Source organism: Mobula hypostoma, chromosome 11, assembly GCF_963921235.1.
Source record: "Mobula hypostoma chromosome 11, sMobHyp1.1, whole genome shotgun sequence".
NCBI lineage: Eukaryota > Metazoa > Chordata > Chondrichthyes > Myliobatiformes > Myliobatidae > Mobula > Mobula hypostoma.
The window spans coordinates 92,119,339-92,135,081 of NC_086107.1; the positions used below are offsets into that span (position 1 = coordinate 92,119,339).

Genomic DNA, 15,743 nt, shown 5'->3' on the forward strand with positions numbered 1-15,743 from the left:
ACTGGCCTGAGGTTGTGGGCTGAGTGGCCTGTCCTGTGCTGTACTCTTCTATGTTCTAACATGCTGGGAAGTGTGTGTATTTATTGACCATTCCAGCTCCTGGCCTTCACGTGTGGCTTAGCTACTAAGCCCAGCAGAACTGTTTCTGCTGACAGGAGAAAGGGCAAAGGCAGGTAACTGGGGCTCGTCAGAAGGGACTTGTCAGCCATGATTGGCAGCTCACCTAGGAGAAGGAACACTCTGATCTCAAACCTCCACTGCCTTGCAGCTACATCCACTCACGGAGAAAGCTCTGGGAGTAAACCCCGAGGGAAAAATCTGGCACTGGAGTCCCTAAAGCAGTCCTGCGTTGAGTTCAACGCTGACTGGCAATTCCTGTGACACTGCTGTTTCAGTCTCAGCCGTTCCTTGGGTTCATCAGATGCGTGGAGAGGGGGAGCTTGCTACGTGGGTAACAGCTTGCTCTCCATATTGTACTGTCCTGGCTTGTGTATCTAGACAGCTAGGACACAACATCCAGCCCTGACCAACGGAGGTCTCGTCATTGTATTGTGAGCTCATACAACTGATGGATATAATTTTCTGTAGCTAAAATGTGAGATTACTAATCCTTCGGCAAAAGAAGACAACAGTATACTGTCAGCAACTAGCTTACAAGGCTCATTTTCAGGAAACCTGAGTGAAGTGGTGCACCACATTGGTAGCAATGCAAACACCCCTGTGAAAGAGATGAACTACCTTCAGTTTAATGAGAGACAATACGATCTGACCTCATAAACCCTGCTGACAGAGACAGTGATTCAAAATTGTATCAAGAAAATGGCAAGAGCTGTTTGTGAGGAAGAAGATTTTAAAGATGGAGCAGTATGCAATTATGTGGATGTTGATGCATTGTCTTCATGAGTTTGTATGAGTAACATTCCTTTGAGGATTGGGGAATGTGTGCAGCTGAGATTGAGGAAGTGAACACTCTGAAGGGAAATTCATACAGAAATTCCTACATTGGGAATTACCCAACGATAATGAGTTTTTGAGCATCGGATCGAAGGAGATTTTCTAGCACTGGAATGTTTGGTGGAGTGTCAGTCTCCTCCCAAAAGGAGTCTTGGCCGGAGTATGATCTCGAAGCTGATACCCCTAGGAAGAAGCTGGGTTAGAAATCTTCCCTCAGCAAGAGGGCGTGTGATGGATATTTGATTCCTGGGCCGGGGGCCTCTTTTTTTTTGCCAAGCCTAGTTTCCCAAACACAGCGGCTGACGACTATTAAGATCAAACAGTTGTATGTTAAACGTCCAACTAATATCCATTTATTCTGGTCGTAAGCAAGGGAAGGTCTTCAGTTCTTAATGTAAATGGAAAGCAGTAATCAGATAGAGGTTAAAAAAAAACTCAGCTTTGCAAAAAGATGCACCGTTTATAGACAGGACAGGCAAAGATACTATACAGAACAACAGGTTAATTAATTTGGCTTATTTCGAAACAGGCAACACAGATTAAGTAGCTTAGTTCAAGGAAACTTGGAGACCAGATGGAGACAATCACATAGCACATTTTTTGCTTGGAGCAAAAGCAAGGCACCAACACGTCCACCTTGCCTTGGAACACACCCTTAGCAGCTGCCCAAAAGCCCCGGGAGAAGGCCACTACTGCTGGAGCCAGTGGCTGTGGCAGAAAATATCTCAAACAAGAGAAAATCAGCAGATGCTGGAAATCCAAGCAAGGGATAGGAAACGTTGAGGGCGGGGGCATTACCTGAAGTTTGAGAAATCGATGTTCGTGCCATCAGGTTGGAGACTACTCAGACAGAATATAAGGTGTTGTTCCTCCAACCTGAGTGTGGCCTCATCGCGACAGTAGAGGAGGCCATGGATGGACATAGCGGAATGGAAATGGGAAGTGGAGTTAAAATGGGTGGCCACTGGGAGATCCCACTTTTTCTGCCGGACGGAGCATAGGTGCTCGGCGAAACGGCCTCCCAATCTAAGATGGGTCTCACACCAGAAGCACCAGACAAGGTAAATGACCCCAACGACTCACAGGCGAAGTGTCAGCTCACCTGGAAGGGCTGTGTGGGGCCCTGAATGGTAGTGAGGGAGGAAGCATAGGGGCAAGTGTAGCACATGTTTCGCTTGCAGGGATAAGTGCCAGGAGGGAGATCAGTGGGGAGGGACGAATGGACAAGGGAGTTGCGTAGGGAATGATCCTTCTGGAAAGCAGAAAGTGGGGGGGGGAGGAAAAGATGTGCTTGGGGGGGGTATCATGTTGGAAATGGCAGAAGTTCAGGAGAATTATATGCTGGATGCGGAGGCTGGTGAGGACGAGAGGAACCCTATCCCTGGTAGGGTGGCGGGAGGATGGGGTAAGAGAAAATTTCTCCTCGGCCATTAAAAAAAGCAAGCACTTCCGCCAACCCTGAAAGCTGATGGGCTTTGTTAAAGCTGGAGACTAACCACAGGCTCAAACCAGATCACCAGCAGGCTTGCTCATCACAGATTCTGACTAGTAACTGAACGTCAATCTCGGCAAGCATTTGAAGTTCCCTGACTTCATCGCATCATCATCCCTGAGGCCTGACATGGTCATTCTGTCAGAAACCTCGAAGCAGGTGGTCATGGTAGAACTGACGGTGCCTGGGAAGACCGGATTGAGGAGGTGTTTGAGCGTATGAAGGCCAAATACCAGGAACTGGTAGAGCAAAGCCAGGGACAGCTGGAGGACAGGATGCGAGCCTACAGAGGTGGGGTGTAGAGGTTTTGCTGGCTGCCCCCCCTGCTCTCTCCTTGGCATTACAGGGGCTACAAGAAGGAGAGCCATCAAGACCATCACAGAAGCTGCTGAGCGAACCTCCAGATAGCTATGGATCAAGAGGTGAGATGGACCAGTGCTTCTGGGACACAAGCCAGGGCCCAGTCAACTCTAGCTGGGTCACCTGGACAAGGGCATCTGACGTTGGAAGACCTGAAGCACCGATCACCCCAGGTTATATCACTGATGATGTGTCCCAATGCATCCTAGAATGTATCTCAGAATCTTGGAGGAAGGGAACGTCAACTCAGACCATGAGAGGCCTGCGTCCGGCATTTTCATGCCTTACAAGGCGCAGATTGGAAGGCTGTTTGGGGCGCCACTCCTCGCACAGACACTAGAGAAATGTGTGGTTAAGGGCCTTGCTCAAGGACACAAACACGCTGCCAAAGCTGAGGCTCGAACTAGCGACTTCCAGATCGCTAGACGAGCACCTTAACCACTTGGCCACGTGCCCAACATAAATTCAGAATCTTGGTTAGGCCTTAATGTCTTTGCTTGAGTTTAGGACTTTGTGGTCAGCATACCCAAGACCATCACAGTGATACATGTGACAGTGATGCTGTGCTGGAAAAGACCACTGTCAGTTCTACAACGTGCTTTTACCGTAATACCAAAAGTATGAAGAAAGCAATCAACACCAGCTGATTACCACCTCAGAAAATTAGAGCAGAAGTAGCTACTCAGCCCCTCAATCCTATCCCACGTTTCATTACAACTTCCCTCAATTTCATCTCCTCTCTCATAGCTGTTCCCAATCATCCTCATTTTCTGATCTTTCAAGAATTTATCTCCTTCATTGATAACCCTCTCAATGATCACCGCTCTACAACTTTCTGGGATACAGAATTCCAGATTCCTCACCCTCTGGGCCAAGTTGCTCTTAATAACCAGCTCTACGAAGCTCCAAGGAACACAAATCTAGTTTCTTTAGCTCTGTGTGAGAGGATCCTGGAGTTAAGGCGGTAAGGAGGCCAGCTTAGGAAGGCATTTGATAAAGTTCCCCTTTGGCCAACAGGACCCAGCACAACCAGCTGCAAACAATGAACAATGGGCGGCTCAGGGCTCAGGTCCCACACAGGAGAGCAGCAGGAAGTGATAAAGCAGGCAAAGTGGGAAGTAATTCTGAATTAGAGAAGAGTTGGCAGTTTCAACACATTTGTTAAAGCGCACATATTACAATGGAATTATGCAAACTCCTCTACAAAGCGTTCTCCTGCTTGAAATAATTCCAGCTGAGATTTAGCACCTCCCAGCACTCGAAGGTATGTGGCAAACCATCCAATTGTCTTTATGATGGCACTGAGTGCAAAGCTAAGTCCTCCCAAAAAAGTTCATGGGCGGAGGATAGTGAGTCACTAGCTACCAACATTCACTCAACTCCAACTGTTTTCAGTTTCCCATCTCGTTGCCATGGCCACCCACTGTTTGATCTTCTGACAGAAATTGCAGTCATAAAAACAGAGTGCAACCACAAGGAGATGTTGAGCAAGCTAGGGCTTTTCAGCGTGGCGCGAAGCAGGATGAGAAGTGGTATGATAGTAGATGGGTAAGGTGTTAAGATTTATAGATAGAATGGACAGGCAGAGATATTTTTCAGCTTGGGCAAGAATAGTAGCAGAGAGCAAAATTTTAAGGTGATTGGAGAAAAGTATAGGAGAGGTAGATTTTTTACACAGAGTGTGGTGGGTGCATGGAACACCTGCCGGGGTAGTGGTGGAGGCAGATACATTAGGGACTTTTAAGGGATTCTTAGATAGACGCATGGATGATAGAAAAATGGAGGGCTATATGGGAGGTAAGGGTTGAATTGATCGTATAGTAGGTTAAAAGGTCGGCACAGCATTGTAGGCCGAAGGCCTGTATGGTATTGTTCTGCGTTCTACGTCCTAACCGAGTGACAAGTCAACAAGTGATGTGGGGAAGGCAGTAGCCAACTGATACACAGCACAATCCCACAGAGACGAACGTGGGAATGATTGGGTCATCGGCCTTCAGGTGTTGGCTGCTGGATAAGCACAGTGGACTCGCTGTGGTGGCCTGTTCTCCTCATTGGGAGGTCTGAGAGACCAGGATGGGGCATGATTTGGCATCTCATCAGCACTGAGACACCGGTAACAGAGGAGGACTCCAGAAGTTCCACTCTGGAGGAACACCCTACACCAGCTCCTCACCTCAGTGGTTCCCCCTCCAGTACGAGTGGTCAAACATCAGTGATTTCCGTAAATTGGTATTCGAGTCAGAGGGCATCAAATCACAGAAACTGGCTCTTTAGCCCATTCAGTTTAATCTGAACGATTATTCTGCCTAGAACCATCGTCCTGCTCCCCAAACGCATGTCCATGTACTTATCCAAACTTCTCATAAATGTTGCAATCAAAACCACATCCACCACTTCTTCTGGCAGCTCTTTTCAGACTCCAACCACCCTCTGAGTGAAGAAGATCCCCTTAACATTTCGCCTTTCACCCTTAACCTATGACCTCCAGTTCTAGTCTCACCCAATCACAGTGGAAGAAGTCTGCTTGCATTTACCCTATCTATACCTCTCGTAATTTTGAGTACCTCAAATCTCCCCTCGTTCTCCTGCACACTAGGGAATAAGGTGTTACTATAGTCAACCTTTCCCTCTAAATCAGGTCTGCAAATCCCAGCAGCATCTTTGTAAATGAATTATTAATTTAAACCTATCCTAATTTGGTGAAGTTCTTTGTGTTTTCTTCATGCTCTGAGATCATGGCTTGGGCTCAGATCTCAGAGCAATCACATTCCCCCACCTGCTTCCCTGTTAGCATTTCTCTTTCAAACACCTACCATCTGACCCCTGATTCTCCCAGAGATAATTAACAGAGGCCAACTAATCCTCCAAACTGCATGTCTTTGGGATGTGGGAGGAAACTGAAGCATTAGGGGGAACTCATATGGTCACAGGGAGAACGTGCAGACTCCACTCAGTCAGTACTGGAAGTTGGGATTAAACCAGACCTCTTGAGATGTGGCCAGTTAACCTCCCAAGCTACACACCTTTGGGATTTATGATCCTAGGAATGAAATGATTAACGTATGAGGTCCTCTTAACAGCTCTGGGCCTGTACATGCTGGAGTTTAGAAGAATGAGGGTGGAATCTTATTGAAACCCATCAAATATTGAAAGGCCTGAATAGAGTGGATGTGGAGAGGATGTTTCCTAAAGTCTGGGAGTCTAGGGCCAGAGGACATAACCTCAAAATAGAGGGATGTTCCTTTAGAAGAGAGATGAGGAGTTTCTTAAGCCAGAGGGTGGTGACTCTGTGGAATTCATTGCCACAGACAGGCGTGGAGGCCAAGTCATTGGGTGTATTTAAATTGGAGGTTGATAAGTTCTTGATAATAAATCAGCCATAATGGAATGGCAGAGCAAGGTCAATGGGTCAATCCTCTACTGCCATGATGAGATCACCCTCAGGCTGGAGGAACAACATCTCATATTCTGTCTGGGTAGCCTCCAACCTGATGGCATGAACATCAATTTCTCCAACTTCCAGTAATCTTTCACTCTTTCCCCTTCTCTCCCTGCTCTGCTATCACTCCATATTCCTTTTTTCTTCACCTGCCCATCACCTCCCTCTGCTGCCCAACTTCCTTCCCTTTCTCCCATGGTCCACCCTCTTTTCTTTCTTCTTCGGCCCTTTACCTCTTCCACCTATTTCCTCCCAGCTTCTTACTACATTCTCTCTCCTCCACATACCCACCTTCGCCCTCACCTGGTCTCACCCCTCACCTGCCAGCTCCCTACCCCCCACCTTCTTATTCTGGCTTCTGCTCCCTGCCTCTCCAGTCCTGAGCAAAGGTCTCAACCCAAAACATCGACTCTTTGTTCCTCTCTATAGATGCTGCCTGACCTGCTGAGTTCCTCCAGCATTTTGTGTCTGTTTCCCTGCGAATCTTTTCTTCCTGAACCAATACTATTGGAAAAAGAGAAGAGGTATTGCTGCCTGTGCACTTCCTAAACTCCTGTTCGTCACACTCCGCAGTGGCATCATCAACACTCAGTGGCTGTTTATTAAGTACACCTGTGCACCTGCTCGTTAATGCAAATTTCTAATCTGCCAATCATGTGGCAGCAACTCAATGCCTAGAAGCATGCAGACATGGTCAAGAGGTTCAGTTGTTGTTCAGACCAAATATCAGAATGGAGAAGAAATGTGATCTAAATGACTTTAACTGGGAATTATTGTTGGTGCCAGTGAAGGTGGTTTGAATATCTCAGAAACCGCTGACCTCCTGGGATTTTCATGTACAACAGTCTCTGGAGTTTACGGAGAATGATGCAAAATACAAAAGAATTCCAATGAGTGGCTGTTCTGTGGGTGAAAATGCCTTGTTAATAAGAAAGGTCAGGGGAGAATGGCCAGACTGGTTCAAACTGACAGAAGGCGACAGTAACTCAAATAACCACACATTGCAACAGCCTCAGAATGCACAACATGACAAATCTTGAAGTGGTTTGCTACAGCAGCAGAAGATCATGAACGTACACTCAGTGGCCATTTTATTAGGTATACGAGGTACCTAACAAAATGGCTTCTGAGAGTAGCTGGGAATTCATCAGAGCAAGGCTCACCAACACAACAGTGAATGATTATTATATAAGTGAAAACTCTCTGTAATTCTTGTTCACCCACATACCATAAGGCCATAAGATTTAGGAGCAGAATTAGGCTTTTTGGCCTATTGTGTCTGCTCCGCTATTCAATAATGGCTGATCCCTTTTACTCCTCCTCACCCCCACTCCCTGTCACCGTTGATGCCATGTCCAGTCGAGAACCTATCAATCTCTGCCTTAAATACACCCAACAACCTGGCCTCCACAGCTGCCTGTGGTAACAAATTCCACAAATTCACCACCCTCTGGCTAAATGTCTCATACCTCGCAGACTACGCCTTACCCAAACTGCACGGTGCTAAATCGGTGGAACCGACTGAAATTTAGCACTGACGCAGATAAATTACAGGAGTTTACAGACATTAGTAGGCTCATTCTAAACTGGTGGGATTAAGAGATTAAATTACTTAAATGCCTTTTATATTTAAATCTTGCCATTAAATCCTGTGTGTTAAATGCTCTAACAAAGTAACTGTTCACATGTCCTTTTAGGGAGTGCATCTTATTGCTTCAATACGGGAATGGGAATTATTCAGGCCGAGGGGTTGGCAATTGGGCTGGCGAATGGGGATACTGGGGGAAACTGGTGACCCCAGGAGGGTCTATGAGGGAGGTTGGGGACCCCAGGGGAGGGTCAGTGTGGGAGGTTGGACACACTAGGGGAAGGTTATCTTGGGAGATTGAGATCCCAAGGGGAGGATCTATAAGGGAGGTTGGGGACCCCAGGGGAGGGTCAGTGTGGGAGGGTGGAACCCCACCCCCCCAGGAGGAGGGTCAGTGTGGGAGGTTCACGAGCCCAGAGGGAGGGTCAGTGAGGGACGTTGGTGACCTCGGGGGGTGGGGGGGCTCTGTGTGAGTTGTTGGTGACCCTGAGAAAGGCCAGAAGAAGATGTAAAAGGGAAGAGAGGCCAGAGACCTGAGGTGCTGAGAGCACAGCCAGAGAAGGAGTGGGTTGGACAATCCAGCCCATTGATGTCAAGGCCTGGTGACTCCAGATTCATAGAAATGGCACCAAATCTTAAAATCCCTCCGCAGGGCAATTGATGATCAGCAAACAATGGTGTGAGCCAAAAAACAAAAGAAATTCAAATCCCTTTCCAAGATCAAATGAACAAAGACTAAACATAAAGAGAGTCCTAGCATGTGAAGGGCAGTGTCTACCAGTACACTATACCTTACTCAGGGCTTGACAATGAGGTAGGACCATCGATACTTAATAAGAAAGGCCACTTGGCTCATCATATTCATGCTGGGCTTTTGAAGTAGCAGTCACGTTTTGAACCCACACTCTGTTCTTTGACCCGTGATCTTACCTGATATTTAAAGTTGTTGTTGAACAGGTCTTTTGACACACCTTTAATTCTGGGACCTCAACTCTTTGTCTTAGGAGGAAAGAACCCAACCCTGTCCAAAACAAAAACTCTCCAAAACACTCAACCTCAAGCACCAGGAAGGTGATCCTGAGGGGGATTTTCAGGGTGGAGGATCTGGAATTGGGAGTCACCATCCCAGGATAAGTAGCTGACTGCTTAGAACAGGGATGAGAAGACACATCCTTGTGGAGAATTGTGAATCTTTGGAATTCGCCTCTTTAGATGCTGAGGTGCTCTGTTGAGTATGTTCAAGGCTGGAATCAATAGATGTGGGGACAGGATTGGAAGCTGGCAAGGTACTAGGCCCTGTGGTAAAACAGATCCGGCCATCTACATACATAGAACATAGAATAGTACAGCACAGTACAGGCCCTTCTGCCCACAATGTTGTGCCGACCCTCAAACCCTGCCTCCTATATAAGCCCCCACCTTAGATTCCTCCATATACCTGTCTAGTAGTCTCTTAAACTTCACTAGTGTATCTGCCTCCACCACTAACTCAGGCAGTGCATTCCACGCACCAACCACTCTCCGAGTAAAAAACCCTCCTCTAATATCCCCCTTGAACTTCCCACCCCTTACCTTAAAGCCACGTCCTCTTGTATTGAGCAGTAGTGCCCTGGGGAAGAGGCGCTGGCTATCCACTCTATCTATTCCTCTTATTATCTTGTACACCTCTATCATGTCTCCTCTCATCCTCCTTCTCTCCAAAGAGTAAAGCCCTAGCTCCCTTAATCTCTGATCATAATCCATACTCTCTAAACCAGGCAGCATCCTGGTAAATCTCCTCTGTACCTTTTCCAATGCTTCCACATCCTTCCTATAGTAAGGCGACCAGAACTGGACACAGTACTCCAAGTGTGGCCTAACCAGAGTTTTATAGAGCTGCATTATTACATCGCGACTCTTAAACTCTATCCCTCGACTTATGAAAGCTAACACCCCATAAGCTTTCTTAACTACCTTATCCACCTGTGAGGCAACTTTCAGGGATCTGTGGAGATGTACCCCGAGATCCCTCTGCTCCTCCACACTACCAAGTATCCTGCCATTTACTTTGTACTCTGCCTTGGAGTTTGTCCTTCCAAAGTGTACCACCTCACACTTCTCCGGGTTGAACTCCATCTCCCACTTCTCAGCCCACTTCTGCATCCTATCAACACACATCAAAGTTGCTGGTGAACGCAGCAGGCCAAGCAGCATCTATAGGAAGAGGCGCAGTCGACGTTTCAGGCCGAGACCCTTCGTCAGGACTAACTGAAGGAAGAGTCACTCTTCCTTCAGTTAGTCCTGACGAAGGGTCTCGGCCTGAAACGTCGACTGCGCCTCTTCCTATAGATGCTGCTTGGCCTGCTGCGTTCACCAGCAACTTTGATGTGTGTTGCTTGAATTTCCAGCATCTGCAGAATTCCTGTTGTCTGCATCCTATCAATGTCTCTCTGCAATCTTTGACAATCCTCTACACTATCTACAACACCACCAACCTTTGTGTCGTCTGCAAACTTGCCAACTCACCCTTCTACCCCCACATCCAGGTTGTTAATAAAAATCACAAAAAGTAGAGGTCCCAGAACAGATCCTTGTGGGACACCACTAGTCACAATCCTCCAATCTGAATGTACTTCCTCCACCATGACCCTCTGCTTTCTGCAGGCAAGCCAATTCTGAATCCATCTGGCCAAACTTCCCTGGATCCCATGCCTTCTAACTTTCTGAATAAGCCTACCATGTGGAACCTTGTCAAATGCCTTACTAAAATCCATATAGATCACATCCGCTGCACTACCCTCATCTATATGCCTGATCACCTCCTCAAAGAACTCTATCAGGCTTGTAGACACGATCTGCCCTTCACAAAGCCATGCTGACTGTCCCTGATCAGACCATGATTCTCTAAATGCCTATAGATCCTATCTCTAAGAATCTTTTCCAACAGCTTTCCCACCACAGACGTAAGGCTCACTGGTCTATAATTCCCATCCTGTATCACTGGGATATGTTCCAGTGTGGTGTATAGGAAACCCTGTCACTTCACCATCCTAACTGAGATGTATATCACTGGTCTTTCATCGTCACTGGGTTTAAATCCTGGAACTCCCTCCCCAACAGCACCACAAAATACTGCATCGATTCCTCCACTGTCAGCCAGCATGGGAAAGAAACTGGGCAACTCATAACCTCAGAAGTCGATGTGTCGGGAGTCATATTTCCACCAGATTGGCCAAGGACAAAGGCCGTGCCTTTCCCTCTCTGGAGAATCTAATAAGCTTTTACCGCAATGGTACTGAGACAAACCCTATTCAAGTCCCAGATTTGTTTCATCACTTTAGTTTCTATTCACATGGTGAGATTTTAACTCCCGTCACTGGTCCAAAACTCTGATTGGAAAGACAACCACAACATTACACTTGGAAAAGGGGGACATGCAGAGCAGGTTAATTCATCCACATCCCCGAAGGCATCATTTGCATCAGTTATTAACCAATTTGCAAATTTTAAAACTGGTCTGCTCTTTCATTTGCTCCACAGATCCAGCGATGAACTGTAGCCTGACTCATGGAGAGAGTGTGCACCCTCAGAACCATCATTTTCATGAAATTGACAAAAAAAAAGACCCTGGTTCTGTTCCATGTTAGAGAAATAACTTATTAGTAGGACCCCTGACTGGAAGTTCAACACCAAACACATTGCACTTGACAGCAGCGGAAAGTTACTTAAAGCAAAGTGAAACTCACCGAGTAATTGTCCGAATCCCCAGTCAGCTCAGTAAAACATGCAAGCAGAAACAAATGATCCCGGGGCCTTCACTGATAGCTTTCCTCTATCCTCCTCAGCATGCTGTGTGCCCGCTCACATTTCTCTTCACTCAGTTAAAGCTGCGCAGGGAGGGTGTGGATGTAAAACACAGCTCATGACTCAAGACAATAAGGTGAAGCTGAATGTCAGGGCCCCGCCCCAGCTGGCTCATTGTACTTTTCTTTACACTCTCCTTCAGATCTAACACAGCCACATTCCACTGCCGACGTTTCCTACCTGCTTATCCCCTGGGTTCTGGTATAAATTGTAAAGCCACACAGGCTTAACTGCAGGTTTATTATTAACCAACAGTCTATAAGTGCTTGCTAAGGACATCTTGGTCATCAGCCATGGGTTTGAAACTTCTCTTGGAACAAACTTCAGCCACGGCTCACAAAAGTCTTATGATGCACCTTTGTTTACATACACAGCTTTACCTTGCTGGCATGTACTTATGCCTGTTTTTTTCAGCAGCACTGGAGGATAATATTTGCTGATCCATCATACCCTAGCTCACAAGTTCCCCATTATGGTTTACAAACTCAAAGGACTGGGAAGTGTTCCCTCAACTCCAATGCAACCTGTTGGTTAGGATATCCCAGTGGATACCCCTTATTTCATTTTGTTCAGTGATGGGATGATGTTATTACCAATACTTCATGATAAACTTTGCAGTTTCAAATTATAACACAGTTATTGTTCTTCTCAATGTGCTCAAACCCCTGTGGCACCCGCTTTCCTGGAAATTTCCCATTGCACCCACATGTCACTTCCCCCGGGGAAACACGGACACAGATGTGGATCCAAAAGAGGGGCCGGCAGTTGGCTTGTGCACAGCCCCTTGAAGTGGCTTCTTATTGGTGAGTTGAAAAATTAGTTGGCTCCATCATGAGCCTCCGTAGTGTCCAAGACATCTTCATGGAGCAGTGCCTTAGGAAGGCAGCGCCCATCATTAAGGACCCCACCACACAGGACTTGCCCTCTTCTCATTGTTACCATCAGGAAGGAGACATCCATTAGTCTTGCGAGACCATGGATCTGCGCCTGGAAAGTCTTCACTCTCCAGGGCCCAGGCCTGGGCAAGGTTGTATGGAAGACCAGCAGTTGTCATGCAGTCTCCCCTCTCCACGACACCAATGTTGTCCAAGGGAAGGGCATTAGGACCCATACAGCTTGGCACCAGTGTCATTGCAGAGCAATGTGTGATTAAGTGCCTTGCACAAGGACAAAACACACGTTGCCTCGGCCGGGGCTTGAACTCACGACCTTCAGGTCGCTAGTCCAATGCCTTAACCATTTGGCCACGTGCGAGAAGGAACGGAAGCCTAAAGGCACAGACTCAACAATTCAGGAACAGCTACTTTCCCTCTGCCATCTGATCTCACTGAACCCATGAACAAACACCTACCTCACTACTTTTTATTTCTGTTTTTGCTTATCAAGGAATGTGCACTTGAGAGTCATGTGCCATGAAGGAGGCAGGTCAAGGGTTCTGTCCAAGCCGTTTGCCTGCCCCTCTTCCCGGGTAGGCAATTACTTATTTAATATACATATATTTAAAGTTAAAGTTGAAGCCTGTCCCGAGCCTTGTGGCCCATCAGGCCGGTGCTTGTGCCGGTTTCTGTGGTGTGAAGCGACTGAGAGTACGAGACTCACCACCCACCCCCCCCCAGGATAGGACGCCAGTCTATCGCGAGGTTAACCCCCAGCATTTTGCCAGTACCCATTTTCAGCTGGGTGGACTGGAGCAGCGTGTGGTTAAGTGCCTTGCTCAAAGACACAACATGCTGCCCTGGCCGAGACTTGAACCCACGACCTTCAGATAGTGACGCGCGTATACTTAGTGAAATTCAGTTTTTTTTCTTTATTTATCATGTATTGCATTGTACCGCTGCAGCAAAGTTAACAAATTTCACAATACATGCCGGTGATGCTAAACCTAATTCTGATTCTGTTATTTTTTCCTTTCCAGAGGTGTCTCATTCAGCGAATACAACATCAGAGAAATACAGTGTTACTGTACTTCATGATACGCACCATTCTCAGTTTCCAATTCTAACAGAGTCGTTGTTATCCAGAGCACGCTCGATTCCCTGTGGAACCTACTTTACTGGAAATCTCCCATTGTACCCGTGGACACCGCACGCACCATCTCTGGGAAGACGCGGACACAGATATAACCCGGGAAGAGGGGCAGACAAATGGATTGGACAAAACCCTTGAGCTGCCCTCTTTGTGACACCTGAATCTCACGTGCACATTCCCCGACCACCAGCTTCTGGGGGCTCTCCAGATGAATGAGGCAGCTAGAAGGGTGGGTCACAGGCTGGTACTCTGCACTTGGTGATGCATCAAATTCTCTTGTCGCTGCTGCCACCAGGAAGAAGGTGCAGGAGCCTCAGGACTCGTACTACCAGGTTCAGGAAAAATTATTAGTCTTCAACCATCAGGCTCTTGAACCAGCGGGGATAAGTTCATACAACTTCACTTGCCCCATCTTTGAAAACTTCCCACAATCTACGGACTCACTCGCAAAGACTCTTCATCTCATGTTCTTTGTATTTATTGCTAATTAATTATTATTCTTATCATCTTTTGGCTTTGCACATTTTATTGTCTTTTGCACTTTGTTGGTTTGTTTGCTTTGCCATGTGCAGTCTTTCATTGATTCTATTATGGTTCATGGACTTACTGAGTATGCCCACAAGAAAGTGAATCTCAGGGTTGTATATGATGACATATATGTACTTGGATAATAAATTTACTTTGAACTTACAAATTTGAAGTCTTTCCATCTTCTACAAGCCACAGGTCAGGAATGTCATAGAATATTCCCCATTTGTCCAGATGAGCGTAGCCCCAGCAATTATGTTGGAAAATTTAACCTCCTCCAAGATCAACCTAACCCTTCCCTCCTTCATATCCCTCCCTTTTTCTTTCATCCATGAGCCTATCTAGGAGTCTTTTACCTGTCCCTAATGTACCTGCCTCTACCACCACCCCTGGCTGTGCATTCCAGGCATCCACGACTCTCTCTGTAAAAAAAAACCTACCTCTGATATCTCCCCTATATTTTTCTCCAATGCCTCCTCGTATTAGCTGTTTCCATCCTGGCTGTCCACTCAATCGGTGCCTTTAATCATCTTGTACACTTCTATCAAGTCACCTCTCATCCTCCTTCGCTCCGAAGGGAAAAACCCTAGCTAGCTCACTCAGACTATCCTAAAACATGCTCTCTAATCCAGGCAGCATCCTGGTAAATCTCCACTGCACTCTCTCTAAAGATTTCACATCTTCCCTATAATGAGGTGTTGAATTCAAGTGCAAAATTGTTGTTTTCAGCATTTTTATTGTAGTTTAACTTTCCTATGCTTCCTTATATTTTTTTTGTATAGTCACCTATATACATGTGACATTTCTGGTACTTATAGTGTAGCTGTATTTGTATTTTCTAGAAGTTTCTCAGGTTTGCCAGTTGAATCTGGTTAATTGCAATCACTGGAATGCTTTTATCTCTTGTCTGAGTATGAGATGACCACGAGTTATTCTTCTTTGTCTTCTGTTCTTTGTTCATTCTTTGTTCTTGTAACAATGAACAGGACAGCCATAACCAGCAGATTTTATACCTCATTCCTGACTTCCGAAGGACCTTTGGATCAGTATCACCAGAGGTGACCAGAACTGAATGCAATACACCAAGAAGCTCAACTCCTTCCAGCCCTCCGAAGGTACAAAGGTGGAAGGAATTCTTTCCTTTCCCTCAGAATCTTGCACAACCCTTACTAAAATAGATTTGCAGATTAGTAGCACATTTCTGTTTACACAGCTTTCTGTACACAATTTAACCGCCCATGTTATTACATCTACAAAGTCCTTCGCACACTCAGGAATTCATAGAGCCATACAACACAGACAGAATCCTCGACCCACGGAGTTCGTGCCAACCGGCAACACTTCTACGCTCATCCTACATCAGTCCCACCTCATCATCCCCCCCACATACTCATCAACTGCCCCCTCCAATTTGACGCACACACCAGGAACATTTGGCTGCGGTCAGATAACGCACCAACCCGCATGTCTTTGGGGAGTGATTCCGGAGCGGCCGGGGGGCGGTGGGGGGG

At 46.6% G+C, this 15,743-nt stretch overlaps 1 protein-coding gene across 3 annotated transcripts in view; it reads right to left on the bottom strand.

The window, feature by feature from the left end:
- Positions 1 to 15,743, bottom strand: part of LOC134353944 (epidermal growth factor receptor kinase substrate 8-like protein 1) — a 119,467-nt gene that overhangs the window by 85,940 nt on the left and 17,784 nt on the right. For 2 of the 3 annotated variants that reach the window (XM_063062523.1, XM_063062520.1), the window contains exon 1: positions 11,559 to 11,711. The exons of the other annotated variant lie outside the window; for it this stretch is intronic. The gene's annotated coding sequence lies outside the window, so the exon portion shown is untranslated. Of the gene's footprint in view, positions 1 to 11,558; positions 11,712 to 15,743 lie in introns of those variants that run through there. 3 annotated transcript variants of the gene reach the window in all.